Source organism: Xylocopa sonorina, chromosome 1, assembly GCF_050948175.1.
Source record: "Xylocopa sonorina isolate GNS202 chromosome 1, iyXylSono1_principal, whole genome shotgun sequence".
Classification (NCBI taxonomy): Eukaryota; Metazoa; Arthropoda; class Insecta; order Hymenoptera; family Apidae; genus Xylocopa; species Xylocopa sonorina.
The window spans coordinates 12382222-12399763 of record NC_135193.1 but is presented as its reverse complement, the minus strand read 5'-3'; the positions used below and the strand labels follow the sequence as shown (position 1 = coordinate 12399763).

General features: G+C 50.5%; 1 protein-coding gene across 5 annotated transcripts in view; it reads left to right on the top strand.

The window, feature by feature from the left end:
• The first annotated feature begins 7110 nt into the window (after window positions 1-7110).
• The window catches only part of Pdm3 (POU-domain protein pdm3), a 147479-nt gene continuing 137047 nt past the window's right edge, over window positions 7111-17542 (top strand). For all 5 annotated transcript variants that reach the window (XM_076894484.1, XM_076894468.1, XM_076894460.1 and 2 more), the window contains exon 1: window positions 7111-8318. The gene's annotated coding sequence lies outside the window, so the exon portion shown is untranslated. The remainder of the gene's footprint in view (window positions 8319-17542) is intronic.

Genomic DNA, 17542 nt, shown 5'->3' with positions numbered 1-17542 from the left:
CGCCGATCGAGCTAGCCTCGCTGTCGTTTCCGCGCACGAAGTAGCATGTCCATCCATTATTCCGGGGTTCTACTTCGAATAACTTGCATAAAGATTTGGCGAAATCCATCGGCGTTGAAAACACTCGATCCCTCTTCTCGCAATTAACCCGGGTGCCGACGGTTTTCTACGTTTCCCGTTAAAATCTCGCCAAGCTGCCTCCATAAAGAAACTACGAAGAAGAAGTCGATAGGAGGAATTATTCATCAAGGCGGCCCGCCGGCGTTCTTTAAGCACAAAGACAAGGGAGTCGTTTGGGATCCATTCAAACAAGAGCGAAGTGTTTCTCGTTACCGGATCGCGGCGGGAACGTAGCGAGCGTAATCTTTACGGGTTACACGAAGATGCGGGTGAAATATCAAGTTCGTTCGTTCCACGACGTTTCGCGTGTCACGTTCGCAGCCGAATTCCATCGTCGAGACTGTCTGCGTGACGTTTCCGGATGAGATGCGCGAATCGCGAACTGATTCACAGCTCTGCTCGCATAATCGAGCGTGACAAGGGGTTGGACACCGATCCTGATGTTAAAAGGATCGCGCGATGAAATTCACGCGCGTTACTACGAAAACGTAGACGCGATACTTTGCATACGGCGGACGTATATTTACGGAGAACGAATCGTAAATCTCGGGGCTGGCTGACGACGATAATTGTTAATTACGCGAGGGATGCAAAGAAGCAGCGGTTTCATTTAAATACAGTGCAGAGGAACGAAGCTAGGCGGCTGCGCGCGGAAGGTAGGCAGCAGCGTCGCTAACGAATCCAAACGCCGGAAGGGACAAGATCTGTTTTATTATCGGCGCATAAATTGTGCAATAAACAACGACACGAGACAAGGCGGTATATTACTCAGTCATAAAAGGCGAGGGGGGGAACGGCGACTGTCGTGGAGATCGTCGTCTTGTTACATTTTCGCGAGAATGTAACGACGAACGGACGATAAGGGTGATTTGTGTCGGTTCTAAGTCTCTGTCTTCTTTCATCGTTCGTACGCAAATTTATGCAAACAAGATCTACGAGTTTCATTCAATAATGCTCCGGTAGCAAAATGAAATTAAGGTTTGCAATAATGACAGTTTAATAGTTTCCCCCGTGCAGGTGCGATGCTATCTTCGCTTCTGTTTCATCGCGCGTTGTTAATCTTCGAGCGTCTCGCTTTTTCCGCTGAAAATCTCACCGCAACCGTTCTCGGAAGGGAAGAAACGACGAAACGAAAGGAAATGATTCCTAAATACCGAGAAGTAAAAGCGGAGCGCCTGCAAAGTGACGAACCTTCCTTAAAGACGCCAGAAAAAAGGAGCAACCCGCTAATGTATCCCGCGAAACGGGCGCATTGTCAGCCCTTCCGGTGAGATAAAAAAAAGGAGAGCACCTTAAACCGCGATCTGGCCCGGGTGGCGAACATACGTACATCTACGTAGTATCGAGAGGCGGTTATTACGGCAACAATGATGCGCGAAATTATCGATCAATGGGAGGTTGATACAAAGAGATCCTCCCTTAGATTACTTTGTTTCCCAAACATCCCAGACCGGACACGACAACGCACATCCTCGTGGTATTATCTTCATCAACCACCTGCTCTCACTTCCCCCTTGTTCTCCGTCGGACCTTTGAATGCCCCCCCGTGTAAGACGCGAATTTTCGGCGTGCAAACATGATCACGCGACCATGGATGGAAGGCGTCCGTTTCGTCCATTCGTTACTTCTATTCCCAATTACCGCATCCCAGTTACCGCGTCCGTGCGTCATTCTCCACGCAATCTACCACGAAACGTAACAATGTTGCAACGAGGCACCCCTCTCGATCCGCCACTATTAAGTGGTTACCTCGGGACCCAGGCGAATTCCATTATACACTCCCCTTCGCGTCCGTCTCTCGATGCTCGCCACTCCACCGTCGTCGTCCGTTCGTCTTATTGTTTTTTCGCCTTTCATCAGACATGCACCGATCGGATCACGCAACATTGCCGATCGTTTCTGCTCTGCCCGGTGCATTAATTAGCACCCGAGAATCGGCAGGAAGCCCGTGAAAACCCTCGAGAGCATCCCAGTCCACGAAACGACCGCTACGTATCCACGGTTTATACTTCTGGGAAGATGCTCGTAAAGACTGCTTGGCTCTCGCTGGCTCTGTTATTAGCCGCGCGCGTATAGTCTGCGACTTGGGACCGGGCCCACGACGGCCAGCCGGGTCCAACGGGGGCCCCCAGGATATAATCGCGCCCTCGCCACACTCCCGTGCCTTTCACCCAATACCACCAATCTTCCGAGGCTGACTACCAGCGCGAAGAGAAGGTACCCGCTACGGGTATGCGGGATTAAAAGGCCTCTCCACCGTTGGTGATACTATGTTGCTGGTGGGATTGAGTGATTGAGGCGCGAGGCGCTCCTTGGGATCTGACCAAGCATCCGGCGTCTGATCGTGTCTGGCAGGTTTCTACTTCTCGCGGCGGATACCACTCGACGCTTGGTTCTTACCAGTGGGACTTTTTGCGTGCGATGACAATTTAATTCTCGAAACGGTTGCTAGTTTCGTCGTATTTTTCGGAATAGATTCCGTCAACTATCGCTCCGGAGACCTTCGTAAAATATCTATTCATAGGCAGCTCGGGAACCGCAATTTTTCAACTCTTTTCGATTCTGCTGTCAAAGTATTTTCACTCAGTTTGATCTAAAAAAGCCACCGAATCGCCGTCATAATCCAGCCAAACGCAGGTATTACAGAATCAAGCTCCAGGCTTAGTCACTTAAACCCCACACTCGTCCTGCATAAAATCACCCATTAAAAACACTCCCTAAAACCCGGTTCAAATCCATTTCACGCTCAACAAAAAAAAACACACACACACAAAAAGAGGTGGTAGCGGAAAAGAAAAAAGAGCGAGAGAGGCCAACCAGCTTCGAGTATTGGCGCGAGCCGTGCGAAGAGTCGCGAAATCGTCGCGCGGTGACGCGTCGCTCCCGGAAGCAGAAGAAGAAGAAGAAGAAGACCTCGAAGTGGAATCGTGAAAAGAACCAACGAGCGACAAAGTCACGAGGTGAGATCATTAGCATCCGTTCGGCTGGAAACGGTGAATCCATAGGCGAGAGTCGACGTCCGATCGGCGGCACGCCACAGGGAAAACAAGCGAGAAGGTCCCGCGGGCGCTGCGCGAAGCCAATCCCGTCGGGGCGGAGAAGTTTTACGCGGAGATTATCAGGAAGCGGAGCGGACGCCCATGAATGCGGAGATCCTGGCTCGATAAAAGGACGAAAAAGGAACGGAAAAGTGGAGAGGTGCGCGAACGAGAGAGAGATAGCATGAGGAGAAGGACAGCGAGGAGTAAAAAGAAAGGACGACAAAAAGGAAACACGTTGGAAGGTGGGTAGTCTGTAGCAGGAAGGCGGTCGGTGCGAGGAAGACGGCGGAATCGGTCGAGGGGGGAGAGAGAAAGATGGAAGGCCAGAGGGAGTAGGGAAAGAGTTGGTAACCCAGTGCCGGCAGGAGAGTGCCGGAGCAATGTAGTCGACCACGAATGAGCGTACCAACGGATGGAGAGGCAACACTTTGTAGTTTTAATCGATCCGGTGGGACGGGGGAGAAAGACGGAGCACCCCCGGTGGTACTCACCAGAGGGTGAGTCGCGGCATGTGCGGCAAGAAGCGAGAGAGTGCGAGGGAGCCCGAGCCGGTACGACTGCAGAGGCGATAGCGGGACGAGGAGGACGGTTCCTGGTGGAAGGAGGACACGACCAAGTGGCCGAGCGACGAGCTAGACGATGGCGCGAGCGAGATGGAACGAGATACCCGAAGAGAGAGACCGAAAGAGTGGTAGAGACCCACATCCTGCCGACTCCTACAACTTCAACCACCAGCTGGCTACACCTCCTGCCTCCACAGGGGCGAGTTATATGTGAAAAGCACGTGGACCTTCGAGAGGAAGAAGGACGAAAAGATTCATTCATTTCCTCGTGTATTTCGTGGAAAAGATCCGTACGTACTTCCGTCAACGACGAGGTGGTTTGAGGGCTCGTGGAACAGGTGGAAGATCGGGTTTCTCGAGGGATGTTGAATTGCCTGCTTTTTTTTCGGGGGTTCGATCGTTGCGTGGACTACCTCTCGCTGCCATTTTCATTCATTACGAAGGTCCACGTTGAATCAGAGGTTAATGGAGGATCGAAGCGTGCTACTGGTATCGCATTGGTATCGTGGTGTATTTCATTTGTTGAATTATCGTTTGTAAAAATGTTTTATTGGCATTGATGAATTTTGAGGAAATATTGCGAGAGGGGCGAGCTCGAAGAAACGTACCGTCTTCGGGCAATGTTTCAGCCAAGCTGAAACGTATTTGTAGCGGAGGACGCGTCTCTAAGGGTCGAATCACGACAGAATATTGTCGAGGTCGATGTTGGAGAAATTGAGGGGAGAACATTAAAACACCGAGGGTGCGGACAGTAATAGTGGCGCCGACGAGGGTAGCTCGTCGCTGAAAAGGGGTAAAATTTGGACTTAATAAAGGCTGGCTGCGTAGTAACGAAACACGCAGTTGTATTTACACGATATTCAGCGTTCGTGAATATTTTCACGCGCAGACGAAACGAAGAAGGCTCCGCAAAATCGCCGTCGAAAATACCGAGGGGTAACATTTTTCTTCGCACCGAAGGGAGGGTCGTAAAAATTTTTACGGAACACGAGGCCAACGCGAGAGGGACACAAGAATCCGCGGCACAGGTGGCGGAGATAATTAACTTATAAGTATGCGGAGCATGTGCTGAGTTAAAGATAAGATGCATAAACCGACCGTAATATATTCAGCCGGCAGGGTCACTCGGTGCAGTCCGGTGGGTAAAAAATTTCGAAAGATTTACATCCTATGAAAAGTGTAATGCTTTAGATTCGTCGGCTAGATTGACGCATTTTAATATGTATAACGAGAGCATATTTCTCCCTAACTCGCGTCGATCTCCGCGCATGATGAAAATTCAAACCACGCGTTATTTCATTCGTCGGTGTTTCGCAGCAAAGGGGAACCATTTCGATCCCTCGGTTTCCCGATGGTTCACCATAAAACTGTTCGTTCCTGGTTTTGGTCCCTGCATCGAGTTTTTTATTATTCCAGAGAAGAACGAGGAATACAGACGCGACAATGACTTCATCGATGGTGTAAAGTATAATTTCGTGGAAAGGTACACGCGCGTGCCGTTCAGTCTTTATCAATTCGAGCGGCTCTATTCGTCTTGAAAGTCGGTCGAAGTAACGTTTGAAAGTTGGGCATGGTTATCGTCGTCGTGTCGAGTGGGGGTACAGAACAAAACGAAAATGGCGCGTTATCGGTTCGTAGCGCCGCAATTACCAGCCACAGGGTTCATCGCGCCCCTGAAGATAAATGAGACAGTGGATCAACGTCGACGAACTTCGACTTCTGTGCGCAACGATTTATCAATATTAATGACTACCCAGTCCTATTGGCCTAACCGATCGTACAGGTAATTGGATTGCATCTGTGACTTGCTATTGATAGGATGGATATTTAAGGAACATGGATGATGCACCTATAATTCACACAGTGTAGACGGATCGTTGGACGAACATATCAAATAAATTTCGAAAAATCACCAAAAATAAAAAGCTCAAGAAATTTTTCTCCAAGTACTTTTCACTTCAATTTCACATCACCCTCTATAAAGATACCCAATCAGGTTTCCACCTACTGACCCCTACCAGAGGAAATTTCCTCCACCCAACAGAACCATACAGATTCCTACCTATTGACCCCTGAATTGTCGATAAAAACCAAGACAAACTGCTCTAGGTAGAGCAGTGGAGGATTACTAGAGACGTTCAACCCCCTACCTGTCCATCGTCGTACCCCGAGAAGCAAACGAACCGGTAGTTGTTCCCGATCCAGAAGATCAGCCCTTAAAATCACATCGTTAGGTGTCAACCGGTGTCCCTTCCTCAAGCAAGACCGGGTTGGTGCCGCGAGATCGGTCCTTGGCGGCAATCGCTCCTCCCGGGCATCCCCGGCGAAGTACTCTTCAGCCCCGTCGGGCTGATTTGCATCACGGTTACGAGCTCGTTCGAGCCCGTCGTGGTTATATTACAGGGAGCGAGCGAGGGCGAGGGCGAGGAGCAGAGGATGGAAAAAGGGGGACAGAGAGAGAGAGAGAGAGAGAGAGAGGAGAGAGAGTCCCTCTCGCGCGCGTTCCACCCCCAAAACCAGTCTCGCAGGAGGCAGCTCGGACACTCATAACAATCATAACAACCGGTATCTCGCGGAGTAACTCGCGGACCACCTCCGCGCATTGGGACCGCCCACGGGACCGCCCACGTTACCCCTACCAGCTGAAACCAGCATTGGCTAGCGGCTAGGCGGGAGAGAAGCCACGGCGGGTTGCCTTCCCTCGGCTCAACAGCGGGGCCACTACGCAGCCAGACTGCGGACCGTCAGGATTCAGGTCCAAGTTTTCGCGCCGAGCTTCGACCGCGCAACGTGCAGACCACGCTGCCAGCGACACGAGGACAGAGGGATCCGACCTGTATCGATCGATCGTCCTCGTCGGATCGGAGTTTAAACGGAGCCCCAAGCAACGAGCGATGCGTTGCGCGTGATCGAAGCCACCCACCCCTGTCGTTGCTTACGAGGATTCCGTGGGAATCCGTGGGAAAGGATAATTTTAAACGCGAGGGAGGACACCCGAGGAGAATCACACGGGCCTGACCAGCGACTCTGGGTGATGGGATACGAAGCGCGAACACGGCAAGGAGTGGAGCAAGTTAGTGGTACGTCGGTGATCGGCGACTGTGTGTGAGAGTTCGAGAGTGATCAGGGAATCAGAGCGTAGAGGTGCGTGCGCCGACCCGTTCAGTCGGCACGTGGACGCATCCAAAGGAACGCATATACAGACGTACACACCACCCGATCCCTGACTGTTCCTCGAGTCGTGGTGTCGTATCCCTGCGAGTGGAATAAGTGCGAGGCGCTGCCAGTCTGACCACTGCGTGCATTCACTACTCTCCGCGCGTCCCAGTGATCGATCAGAGGCGACCGCGTCTCCGTTCGGCTGCCCGATTTAAAGGACCGTCTACTCGCGCGAGCATTTATTTTTATTTTTCTCGCAACCCCTACCCCGACGATGACTTCTGTCCGCGGGTGAATCGCGAGGGCCCACGAAGACTGTCGAAAATATATATATATATTGCGCCGCGAGGGCCACGTGCGGGAGGCATTAAACGTGGCAGGTGCTACGGACAGGTGGTGGCCGAGTTAATTGCACGGCAATAAACGTAGACATTCGGCGAAAGATTGGTCAACCGTTGGGTGCGGACTCCCCTTCAGTGTGTGTACGTGTTCGCTCGGTGTGGAGTATCGTCGAGTGTCTAACGAACGGGTTGCCTGCCGATGCAGTAATAAGTGACGATACAAGGACTCGGACTCTAATAAACTCCTAATTATCGCCGCGGGTAATTACGACACGCACGTGACCGCCGTTCTTCTGTTCGCCGGCGAGGAATTGCGCACGATAACCACGGTCTGCGCGCACATCGCTGATAAATAGAATAATTAAAATCGCATTAAAGGAACGCTCGACGGCCGCGTCTCGTCTACTCCTCCGCTGCCGCGTATGCCTCGTTATCTCGAAGGTGAGCCGACGAGTCGACGCTGCGAGGATAACGCGTATCGTTCGTGTCCGTCGAGAATTCGCCCCGTATCGGTGACCGCCCCGACCACGGTTTCGTAAAAGCTGCTTCCATCGAGAGTAGCGGCATTCCTCTTCCGGGTGGCAGGGACCATCGAAGAATCGAGCGACGTATTATCGGGTCGCGGCCAATTAACTGTTTGCTTCTTAATCGCTCCTAATTACTCGCAATTACCAGGCGTAATTAAGTAGGCTGATGTCACCGGCAGTCGATGTATTTGTGAATCGTTTGTCCGTCGACGTCGGTCCACCGTCGCCATCCGGGCTGTTGCCTGTCGTCGCTGCCCGTTGGAAAATTACCGGGGGATCGTGAGAGAGTGGAGAGGAAGAAGGAGAAAGAAGGAGGAAGAAGGAGAGGCAGCAGAGAAATTGTCGACTGGTCGAGAAAAGAAATACCGGAGGAAAGAGCGGTCGGATCGTTGTGCGAAGGGGGAAGAAAGTTCTCGAGGGCTAACACGATCGATCGGACAGTGGGGAAGCGCGAAGAGATCTCGGTTCGATCGAGCAGGTGGCACCGTGCTGAATAAATAAAGCAAGCAGTCGTCGGTACCTACGTCAGGACGACGTCCCACGTACATCAGTCACAGGTCGCCTCAGGTGAGTCTCGATCGCAACTTTTTCTCTCCTCATCCATATTGGAAAGGGTGGAAGTTAATCTTGGTAATTAGGTGGGGTCGTCTAAATGCGACCTCGCGTCCCGATGTGTTCGCTCGCGAATCGATTTCACTTCTCTTAGATTGGCAACGCGATGTGCCTGTACCCCTGAATATAGATTAGACTCGTCAAATTTTCACGATCGCTGGGAAAATATCGTCTCGAGGCTGTACGAAAGATGGTTCCTTCCGGTTATTCGTGTGACGAGTGGAAAATGATTGTTAAGAATCGTTTATTGCACAGACGAGTGTCCGTGTACGTAGAAAATACTTGCGCGCAGGAAGAGAGATCGAATTTCTTCGCAACATTCTAACGGAGAACACTGTAATCATATTAATTGGATCTGGATAGATAAATGGAAAGTTGACAGGAATTTTCTCGCGCAGAGAAATGTCCGATTTCGTAAATAGGACATTTTATTTATCGTAACGCGTTCGATAAGAAGTGCTGTAACCGTAGTAATTAATAATAATTGGAAACAAGGTTATTAGGAAACTTTTTGCTTAGAAAAAAGGATTGAATGCTCGATTTTCCACGCGAAATATTCCACGGGAGCGAAAGATCAAATTTCTTCGTAACGTGTCTAATAGAAAAGACTATAATTGTCGTAATTGACGGTAAGACGCATCGAAGAAAAAAGGGGAATACGTTTCCATCAAAATTCGGTCCGTTCGATCCGAGCCGTGTATTTATATCTGGCCGGGCAATTGCGAGGCTCGCGGGCGATAATCGTTGCCCCGATAGCATGAAGTTAATCTCTGTAATTAAGAAAGTTACTTGGGGGCCTGGCCACGCGGGAATGCGGCTAGCGAGAGATTGAAACCGGCGCTGGGTTACGCGCGGCTTCGCCCGAAGCCGGTGATAATTCCCCGCGGCTACTTAGCTGTGTTCCAATAATTAGGGTGATAATTATGCGCGATCTCGTACGTGTCTGCGTTCAGTGTGACCTGAAAATGCTAATTGAAGGATCGAGCGGGTACGCTTTCTTAACCTTCGCCGTTCAGCGCCGCGTTCTCGAATCGATCACGCTCCAAGACAGAAATAACAATCCGTTATTGGATGCTGAACTCATTCCTGAAATTTCTACGAATAAACGTCGAGCATCATTTTTCTCGCGCCAGGATTCGATAAGGAAATTTATGTGTCCCCTTCAGAAACATTCGCTAACACATTACGAGCGATTTTTGATACACGATGTTCAAATATTTATTAGGAAATCGTTTCTTTATTGGCACGGAGACAACGATTTCTCAATTCCTGTAGATAAATATAACGTTCATCAAATTTGTACCATCTAGACTGCGTACGCGAAGATCTACGAAAATTGATCGATCCTTTTTACGCCACGGATAATCGCCGACAGACGCTCGTAAAATGAATAAAAGTCACCGGCAAGATTCCCAAATAAATCGATACGAAATATACCAACGGAACACGTAACGCATCGAGGATCTATCGCGAGAAACGATCGATTGATCGTCGACAAAGAAACGCGTTGCGTTGGGGGAAAAAAAAGAACCAAGCACCGAATGGTAACTCAGCGAAACAAAGTAGAAACGATCGAAAACGAACTGACTCGAAATACCGCCGCTATATTCTAAACCGCCGTGACCGAAACCCGGGTAGGGGGCGGCTGGACCTCTTCATTACACCAATTCGATGACTGGCCCACCGCACCGACCTACAACCACCCTGAATGGGTGAAAAAGCAGCCGGTGAGCGAGGCTGCGGTATCCATCGGAATCATCGGCGGAATGACCCCCGGGTCGGGTCGGTGGGCGCTGGTACACGCGGTGGCGAAGTACGTGTCCGAACACGCATGCACACTCGTCATGAATCCAATTAACGGGGCCGCGGATATACGCGCGTGTACACGGTCCCGTGCGCGCGCCACGGATATTTTCGATGAAATGACACCGTCAGTGAGCCAGAGCCGACCACCGCACCCGGGACCATGTGATCGCCGAGGTAAACAGGAGCACGTGTTGCCAGCGTGACTACCGAGTGACGCCCGCGGTGGTTAAGGGCGGATTGCAGCGCGAGGCGGCGGCGGAGGCGGACGACGGGGTTGCGGAGTGGGTAGAAAGGGTGTCGAGGGTAGAAAATCAGTGCGAGGAACTCCGGAGGGTAGCGGAGAGTTCTTTGCTTGCCGCCTCGGGACCATGGCGAGTCGTTGAAAGAGAGAGGGTTGGAGGGTGGTTGAGGAAGAGAGAGAGAGAGAGAGGGAGGGAGGAGGATAGAGATGGCCAACGCTTTGCTCGTCGAGGGAGACGGAGGAACGGGAAAGAGGAGGAAAGTGGCGGTTGATGGAGAGTCGAAGGCGGAAAATCCCAAAGGAACCACTCGACTCGCGATATCGTTGGGACAGTCGTTTTGCTGCTCCTGGGAAAGAAAACTGGTGCTCTTCTTATCTGTCGTGGGATTCTTTTGGTGTTTTATACCGTCCCGTTGTGGGAGAATTGAAAGCGCGGGTTTGTTCTCCTTCGTTTTCTCTGAGTTTTGGCACTCGCTGCCAGAGATTAGCTGATCGTTTGGAAATTCGAATTATTTTCTTAGATATTTAGAGTGAAGAAGTAAATATTTCGAAATTTTTGCTCCGATATAATTTCTGCGACCAGAAACAATTGACATGATAGTCGTAAAAGAGCAATAAACAAGTAAGAACACGTATGCGGGAAGATTGCGCATTCTGGGAACAAAAGGGAACGCGCGCAGATATGAATAACTGTGCGGTCGGCGAGTAATAGAGGGAAATGCGGATATTGTCCAGGTCAAGAAAAGTAATCGATGCTTTCCCCTTCTTAAATCCTTGCACACTCCTCCTCGTTCCTCCGCGCTCGTCCTCTCTGTCTCTGTTCTCCTTTTCCCTCGTCTCGTCCGCAACCCCCGTTTCGCAGCCCCATTCAAGCTCCCTTTTAGCCGATTCAACCCCTGCCGACGATCCGGCGCGCGATAACATTTCGCTCGACAACTTACCCACTTCCAGGCTCGCTTTGTAGCGTTGCTTCTCTATTTTCCATCCGCGGCGCCCTCCATCGATTATCGACTCACGAATCACCCTGCAGCCGCCGTTAAGCAAGTTACGCCGCCGTCTTCGAGCGTCAAATGTGAATCGAGTGTTTCCCACCGCCGCGTACCGTGCCGTGCTCCACCGCTATACGTATATCTCGCCTATATTAATCGCCGACGTATCGCTCGCCGAGGATACGATTAAGTAATTTTCTCATTTATTGGAAAGCAATTCTCTTTATTTATTCAGCATACGATCCGATCGGTTTTATTTCAACGAATTAGTTTCGTAGGCTTCTCAGTTCTCCAATCAGTCGAACGTTAAAGAAGAATACAATCCTTTCCCATTCTTTTCTTTTCCATACTTCTCAAAGATAATTCGTTGATTTGTATCGATAAGGTACACGAACAATAAGCACGTTCCACGCGAGTGGCTCTTTGAGTGGTAGAATCGAAGGGGCTGAAGGGGTTGGACGGAAGATAAGAAACGGCGAAACCCTTCCTTTGCAGAGTTCGAATTCTCTCTCTATCTGGCTCTCTTTTCTTTTTTTTTTTTTTTTTTTCTCCCTTTGAAGGCGAAATCCCCGTGCAAGCAATTGGACGACGTGACGCCCCATAGCGCGAGGCGATGCGTGCGGTGTCATTAATTCTAATAATTCATAAAGAAGCACGCACGTGCGTAACGGGACGGGGCAGCAGGCTGAACTCTGTCGAGGGACAGAGCGATGCCACGGCACGAGTGTTTTTGTACGCTCGATGCTCCTAATAGACCTAATTTGCGTGTAAAAGCACTCCCGAGATTTCCGTGCCTCGTCGCCCTATTGAGGACTTCTTCGCGCGCCCGTTGCTCGGCTCGAAGGGGTCCCGGGAGGAATTTAAATTCCTCGAAGAATGGACCGATGTTCCGCTCATATTTCACGTCACCCTTTTTCTGTCTCTCCTCAACGGCGAGCCGTGCTGATACTTGATTTATGGTTCCTGGCTCCTTTGCCCGTGTCCAGTTTTGACACTTTACTTCTTAGTTTCGTCAGTGACTTCTGTACAGTCCCGTCTTCGCTTCTGGCAATTTCGAACAATTTAAAATTCACAATAAAATTTAGAAAATCATGCGCACATCGAAAACTTATACGGAACGATTGCAACAGCACGTACATCCGACTGGCTTAACAATTGGCAGTTGAACCGTATCTTCTTATCGATGAATATTAACCCTTTGCGCTCGATTACTTTTTCGGTCGGGCGGTGCTGCAACTCGAGACGATTTCGCAGGTCAATGAATTTATATACAAATTAACACGCGAACGTGTTATATTTTAATATATTATCTGTGTTTACAATTTGAAAAACATAATTATCGGAGTTCAAGTTCTGTAGTTGCGTTTGGTGTGATATTTTACGTAAACACTTGCCAAGATAATCTGAATTGCCGGAATCTTACGGGTCCATTGCTGTTACTTCCGGATTCTCTGTCTATTACACTAATTTTTCTATTCCTCACACCTGATACTACATCACTATACAAAGCTTTCAAACGAGTAGTGCAAAACTTCGTGATACGTGTGCCTGCTACGATCATCGAGGCTGTACTAACGCTGGATATGCGACTACAGTCGTAGAGGACTTTTATCTTAATCTCCATTTCACGTCACAATGTCACTTTCCAACCGAAAACAGAAACAGCCTAAGGGATCTATTCGCGAAAAAATGCGTCGCTTCTATCAACTGGAGATAACAAAATTCAGCGTAAACAAGACAGTCGCCGCTCGAGTTGCCAAGCGAAACATTGTGGCGAGTGAGAGTTGCCGTTCGAGCGCAAGGGGTTAATAGTACTCCAATAAATTACAATCGTTTCGCTTGTCAATTGGTAATAATAATAATTTTAACGTGTTCATTATACACTGTTACAAGGAGGAAGGGGACGCGAGTGAGAACACGGAGTGCATCGCAAATAAATTTGCATGCAAGGTGTGCAAAGTGCAAAATTCGACGCTCAAAATGGCGCCGCCGTTGAATCCACCCGTGGCGATTAACGCGCCGGGGTAAAAGAAATTTCGAGCGATTGCATTTTCGAATGAACGTATTCAACCAGCGTTCCGCATGATCGAAAACGATTAGGGGTGTGGTTCGCGCAACGAGTTTTGGCCATTTTTCGGCTCGATCGAGCCAACGAGCGCGCGCGTTCTTTAAAGGCGCGACGGTTAATCCCGTTGAAACCGGGCGAAAAAGGGGTCCAATGAACCGAGTCAGCTCGTCTTTGGGCCAGATGTTAATTCCGAACGACTCAGCGTGAGCCGCGAAGGCGGTTTAGTACGTAAATACATCTTCAGCAGGGGGTACCATTATAATGGGCATGTGCGGTTAAAGTTCTATTTGTGGTAATTCGGAGTTTAATGCACTCTCACTCGCTCTGATTTAGCCGGCGGGGCTGACACTTTTTTTGCCCGGCGCAACCCCAACGACGCTGGCGCCGTAAAACATGAAATATTCTTCCTGCGCCATCCTCCGGACGGCCTCCGCTCTCTGTGCGCGCGCGTCTTTCCCTACGTACACAACCGGCGTATCGTATCATATTTTCCGTCCACCGTGCCAAAATTTGACGCCACATTATGCCACCTCGTTCGTCGCCCCTTCGCGCCGGATTATTTTCGCTTAATCCACCGCTGGGGCTCGTGGAAACGCGCCGTCTTTCGATCAACGCTCCCGCTTCCCTCTGCGATCTCAAAAATTTGTATAATTCGTCGAAGATTGAATGCAACCGTAACAATTGAACCCTCGACGTGCCTGTTTTTTTACGAGACCTGGCAACAACACTTCGATGTTGAACGAAACATTGAAAATGGCATCGAGCGGTCAAACCGAACCCCAATCATCCCTTAAACGTTGTCATTGAAAATTTCAACTCAGTTCGAAATATGAGGCGAGCAGACGTACACAGAGAAATCAGGAAATGTCCAAGGATCCTGCTAACAAGGTTGACCGAAATCCCGCATCTTGGATCGCCGATTTATGGGGAATCATGCGATCGAAGGTCCCTGCTGCGTTTACGCAGACTCGTCCGCCGTTGCGTTGTGTACCAACGCCGAGGCGTTCGTACAGTCGCATTAACACCGTCCGGTGTACGGTTTAATCCTTGCGTTTCGTGACTCGGGACAAAGCCCCTCGGATTTCTGACGGAACGGTATCGCACGGAACGACCATTACCTCGGTCGGCACTTAGCCGGTACGCTTACCTATACGTAGCGCGCGTTAAAGATTAATTCGAATCACTCGATACTGGCCAGGACCCCAAAGGGAGGAATCCTACTTGACGATAGACAACGACGCGGTGCCCATCGCAGCGCGAGGGTGGTCGAAGACCACGTCGTTGAGACCAGAAGTCTTCGTTCGCGTTCGATGCCTGTGTCGATTTTTTAGCGATAATGACACACGGTACGTGACTTCGTTCTTTGACAGGAAGAATCGTTTAACCCAACGATTTTAGTTGCAATGGAACCTTGCGCGAGAAGCGAGTATTTTGCGAGAACATGTGTAGTAAGTGAAAGCGATAGTTTGTTACTGCAATATGCAAAGATAGTAGCGCTTCGACGTTGTCAGGAAGAATCCCATAATTAAAATGATTCCATTGCGAACGAATGCTTGACTCGCCGCGTCTTGGCAATCTGTACTCGCGTAGAAACGGCAAGTTGTACGGGACGAGTCGGACGATCGATAGGTTCCGAAATTGTACGCGGGTAACTTGAAAGGGTGCGTAGCGACACGCATAAACACGATGCTAATTAAACGCGGGACTCCCGCCAGCCGAATCGAAGCGTGCTGCGCGCAGCTGTTAAGAATGCAGACAGTGGAAATTAGAAGGAGGTTCCCCCCCTCTGTTCGTCTTCCGACATCAAAGCAAAAACATTTGGTCGATGGCATCGGGCGCGGACCGGAGAACGAGGTAGAAGGGGGGGATCCGTGGACCCCGATGCAGGGCTTCAAGAATAAAATCCACCCGGCTAAGGCCGCGATCGCGCGAGCGTCTCGAAAAAAACGGACGCTGACGGTAACCTTGAACCGTTTATAAAACGCGTCCGATGCACATCCTCGGTATTCGCGCGATGGGGTATAAATAAAAATGGCGACTTCCGCGCGATCGCATCCGTGTGGCGGCCGCGAGAGACTCCGTCCGTCGCGGCGCGCGTCGCTTTCGACGCTGGTGCTGATCGCGACTTAACGCGCGTCACCCACCGACACCTCCCATTTGTCTCGCTAATTATTTTTATCTAAGTGGCCCGTTTAGTAGGAATTCAAGGGCAACGAAATCTAGCTCGACCGACGGCTGACGCGGACCAGAGCAGAGACGAACTCTGGAATCCTCCGATTCGAACGCTCCTCTCGCCCCTCAGCCGTCCGTTCGTCCGTCTTCCGCCGCTTTCCTCGATCTCAGGCTCCCTTCCCACCATTTTTCGCCCGGTCCAAGGCAAAAGCCCGGGGGATCCGTCGTCGAAGCCCGCGGGTTCGTGTACTTGCCGCTGAACGCAACTAACAACATCTGCTTCTATTTTTGCGCTGGCCCGAGTCCAGCGCTTCACTTTTTAAAAGCTGTGCGCGCCTATGACGAACCGCTGGATGGATGATCGAGCGGAAGCGGGCTAGAGGGAAAAAGAGAAAGAGATGGGCGTGCGGGAAGGGGGCGGGGGATGGGTGGCAGAGCCGGTTATTCTGGACAAATTATTGTCAAAGGGCGCACCTTCTGCCCGCCAGCTACTTTGTTCCCCGTGAAAGGCGTTTTATAATGGCAGCCCGTGTAAATATTTCTCGAACGTGGCGTTTTTTACTTTTTCTTTTTCTGGGAAAACGGTGGAAAAAAGACGTTGACGGCGGCGGCGGTGGCGGAGGCGGTGGGTTTTATCGCGATAAAGGTTCTTCCTACGAGAGAGCCGGTCTATCGGAGGTGAGAATCGCGCGGAAGACGTACAGCGTCTGTGAAACGCTTGATCCCGGGGAACACGCCGTGAACCGAGTGCTACGTAACAGGTAATTGCTGCAGTTTTGTGTCTCGTTATCGGGGAATTAACATGTTAGATTGCACAATTCGTGAGAATTTCTGTGAATCTATAGGCGGACGGTTAATTGCACGTGAAAGGTAAGAGGCTCCGCGGCGATTTTGCGTCGCGATTGTTCCAGGTTGCTAGGGAATTCTACGCCGTAGAAAGTACGGGCGGGAAGAATGGTATCCGTTAACGCAAAAACCGGCATTAGGCAATAAGGGAATATCGTCGAGTTTTTTCATCGAACCCCGAGGAGCTCGCCGAGCCGAATCTCACGGAGGATCCATCCATCAAACGGGACCCAGGCGTCGAGCGGCAAAATCGCAAATGTTTCAGGCCATAAACCGGGGACTTACGATAACGTTTAACGCGTTCACCTCAGAGAAAGCAAATTGCCCGTGTCTTAAGCGATCCTTTCATTTCGGGGGAACCGCTTTTCGACGACCGCGCGGCCAGCCGTGCCCTGACTTTTTTCCGTTTGGCGGTCGTTAATTTCCGTTGGAATCATATTAATCGCTCTAGGGCTGCGCCTGTGGAATTACTAGACGCTTTAACCACCGGCTGTCCGGGGCTGAATTCGTCCGCAACGATTATTATATTGCATCCTGAGGTATAATGCCGGGTATTCCGAAAGCTAGCCAATTAGTATCGTCGATTTGGATGGTTTAATGAGAGTGCGGTTTGATTAGCGTATCACCGTTGACCCTCCCCTCTCTGGCCGCCTTCCTGTCCCTCTTTGCCGCTCGCTCACTCTTTCGATCGTGACACGCGAAACGGGAAGAGGATCACCGATTTCGTGAGAGGAAGAAACCTGCGAGCGATTACGGTTCTTCCTCGTTCGGATGTCGTCGGGTTGCAACGTTTGCAAAACTGTTCTCAGGTTCCTCGCCAGAACCTTGCGACAGACTTTCTCTGCCCCGTAATTTCAGATTATATGAATCGTCGCTGGAGAGATCCTCGCGGAAATATTTACGCGGGTACATCCGGGAAACAAAAGTCTATCGGTCGCCGCGAACCGATCAATTTTCTGAGGGAATGAAGGCCCGCGGATTCTCTTGAACGGGCTGCGAGTATCCGCTTTCACCGGATGCATCCTGGCACGTCTCCTCGAGCGATAATTGCTGACGG